Raw genomic sequence first — 3,578 nt, forward strand, 5'->3', positions numbered from 1 at the left:
AAAATTGGTGCTCAAAATGAAATAAGGCCAAATATCAGTACTCATTAAAAAAAAATTACTCCACAGTATCTCATGCTCAGCTTATTTTTAAATTATTTTAAATGAGGTGAAAAATAAAATACCTAAAAATAGTGAAAGACAAAACCACCCTGAGCTATTTATAGTATGAACAATATCAAACAAAAACTCTCATCTAATTGTCACTGAGCTATTTATAGTATGAACTAAAAATAGTGAAAGACAAAACCACCCTTACAAATTATAAGATTAAAATAGAGAAATTCGTGCAAATTTTTATTTAAGCTCTTACTACAATTACAAGGGTCTAAAAGGGCTAAAATATAAAGATTTACATTTAAGTCCTTCCTTTTGTCAAAAATTGTGGTCATTGGTTATTCTCCAAATTTGATGTCACATCATTTACCTCCACAAACTGAACCTCAAGTTTCCCTGAGGATATCCCAAGCATCGTTCGGGTTGTAGAGACATAAATCTTTCACATTAAATGTCAGGGAAATCTTTTTTGTCCAAAGTAATAACACCAACTTATATGCCTTGTTACTTTCATTGTTAGAGAATAACATGAAGAATGTGATGTGCTTAAATTGTTAAATCTTTTTTATCCAAAGCAATAGCTCCACCCTATATGCGTTGTTGCTTACATTGTTAGAGCAATAAAATGAAGAATGTGATGTACTTAAATTGTTAAATTTTCTATATTTTAATTTGATTGAAACCCAATCAATTTTCTTTTGTACGAGACCAACATGACATCAAGGAAGAAGACCAAGCATTTGCCAACTCCTAAAAATAATTATTAAGGAGAAGGGAATAGCAACATTAATTTTGAAGTCAACCAAAAGAGAGACAAATTGCAATAGATACAGATACACACTCTACATAGAGATACAAATGAAAATACAAACCTCAATTAGGGGATGGAAATCTCCAAGAAAACCAATTTCGTATGTTGACATCAACATCTCATTTATCTCAGTGATTAAGATCAATTCCCAATGAGGGACAAATTTCGGGGCATCAACAATAACCTTATTGAATTATCGCATTCTTTAACAAAAATGATAAAAAATGATAGTTCATATGGCTATATAAATTCAATTTGTGTTAATCATGGACAAATACATACATGCTGCAATTCAGTTTTACAGTTTTGTACAAAAATAATATCTACAATACATGACATTTTTATCAGCTTTGGCAAGCATTAGTGATACGAGCAATACACCAACAACCGTACGTAGGAGCAAACGCATGCAAAAGAACCTGACATCACTCACCAAATACCGAGATTTCATCATGTGAAAACATAGTGGGGGCAGCATTCAATGTAACCAATCAGAGCAAAAGAATATCTCTCCCCGGCCAATGGTTTGTAGTGGCTCTTAACAGCCATGTTAAAGTTTTAGAAGGGTTAGGGGACAGCCTGTACACGTGTCAGTTTATTCCATGTGAATTTAAATTAATGCATGCAAGGCAAAAGGGACTCATAGATGAGTATTCCCTTCTTCTAATCTCTCTCTTTCTCCTCTTTACCCTCCTCTTCTGTCCCGTCTTCCTTCTTATTATCCCACATCTTTCCTTTCTCCTAAATTCTGTATCAATTAGACTTACATATAAATCACCAAACAAATCATCCATCATCATCATGACAAACAAGGCATAGAACCAAAAAACATAACTTGAAGGTTCTCATTCTTCATAATCAGAATCCAAAGGGCAAGACCCATTGTCAACATTTGCCAGAGGATCGATGGTGAATTGGGATCCATACAACCTGCAACAAAATCCAGCTTGCAGCGATCACCTTGTAGAGAGAAGTCAAACAAACAATGCTAATTAGGATAGATCAAGAAGCATTGCTCTTTGCTCTTATATATATATATATATATAAATTTATTCATCCACCCCCTCAGCATATATTGTGCCGATGGAGCAACTTGTAATGACTATGTTTGAGTCTGGAAAGATTGCACTATTGCAGGCACCTTCTACCTTCAATTCTTCAGCTAGACCCTGCAGGAAAGAAACAGTAGTTAATAATTAGCATATTTGTCAACATTTAAGCAAAAGAGAAGAGTTTCAAAATATAAAGATAATGAGAAATGGTTATCTACATTCTAATGGCAAACTATATCTAATTAGCTGAAAAACTAATTCGCTGTAAGCACATCTTCTACAAGATGAATTTGGCAAATAGGGTTTCTAGCAGAGAAAGTGAAAATGATTTGCCACTTTCTTGAAGAAGGAGAATTTAGGGATATAGTCTCACTTTCAATTTTTTTTATTTCCAGAAAATGAAGCATTCATAAAGTCAAAATTATTTTAATAAAATTATTTTAATGATGATCACTATGCCATTTTTACAAGGTTTTGGATTGAAATGAAGCTTTAAAATGTGAAAAGTTGGAAAGAAATGGGGTTCTTCACAATTAGGCAATCAAAGTGACAGAACTCAATCCCTTCTTAGATCTAGAGCCATAAGTTGGAAAAAAATAAAAATAAAGAAAATCTTTGATTTGGAAATGTTTCAGTTTTTTGAAACAAGATGACTGAGAGAAGTGTATAGCATTTATATTTAAATAACCTTATTGAAAAAGCTTATTGGTTTGTTTCTCCATCTCTTTGGGGCTTCAAATTGTAATTTGTACTGTCCATCCCAGTCGACTCCATTTGTGAATGAGAAAATCAAGTTTACGGCTATTATATAAACCATATGGATTTAGATAAACAATCTTCCATAGTTGCATCTTTTGCAATTCAACCAACTATTTATGTAAAGTATACAAACCATGGATAGGAACATGTAGTTTTATGGTATATATGGGAGGATCATCTTTCCCTCGGCCTTTTTCTAGTCATTAATGTCGGCTTACTGCCATACATGATTGGCTGATTAAATCCCCATATAATGAATGAAATCTTAACACATGGAAATTTTATCAAGCCTATACGTCAAAACAAAAAGTTTTGAATGAAGCATGTACCATTAAATGTGACACCAAACTCGTCATTTAGGCACAAGTTTACTTGCCAATGGATTATAGAAGAGTTTTAATTCCTCTCCCTGCCAATGGTTGAAGTCATACACAAGAAATAAAATCTATAAAAATCAAGAAGAACATTAAGTGAGTAACCAACATACAGAAGTAGGAGGAAGACCATTTAAAGTTTTCCAGAAAACATGGGTCCTTCCAAGCTCAAAATCAGCTCAGGTAGGAAGATAACACCTGAAAAACAAAGAAGATGCACTACTCAAAGGTCTACTCCACTGAAAATGCTCCATTCCGTTCATGAAAAAAACCCAAAGAACATTCAATAGCATTTTAAATGATAAAGAATGTTTAGCTTTAAGATTTCTTGATGCAAAATATAGCCAAAGTTGAAGTTACAAGGGACAGGACACAAGACTCTACTCAATCTTTACTTTTCCAATGGTGAAAGTGTACTTTTTTTTTATCCTTGAACTAAGAAGAGCAGTGTGGCCATAGTCCTCAAACTATCAAAAACTCACCACTCTTGGCCCATGTTCAAATTAGGCTTTTAATCCTTCAACTAAA

General features: G+C 33.3%; 1 pseudogene; it reads right to left on the reverse strand.

Moving 5' to 3' along the window:
• Positions 1–1,710: 1,710 nt before the first annotated feature.
• LOC120270338 lies at positions 1,711–3,304 on the reverse strand (annotated as a pseudogene).
• Between the last annotated feature and the right edge of the window lie 274 nt (positions 3,305–3,578).

This window comes from Dioscorea cayenensis, chromosome 10, assembly GCF_009730915.1.
Source record: "Dioscorea cayenensis subsp. rotundata cultivar TDr96_F1 chromosome 10, TDr96_F1_v2_PseudoChromosome.rev07_lg8_w22 25.fasta, whole genome shotgun sequence".
In the NCBI taxonomy this organism is placed as follows: Eukaryota; Viridiplantae; Streptophyta; class Magnoliopsida; order Dioscoreales; family Dioscoreaceae; genus Dioscorea; species Dioscorea cayenensis.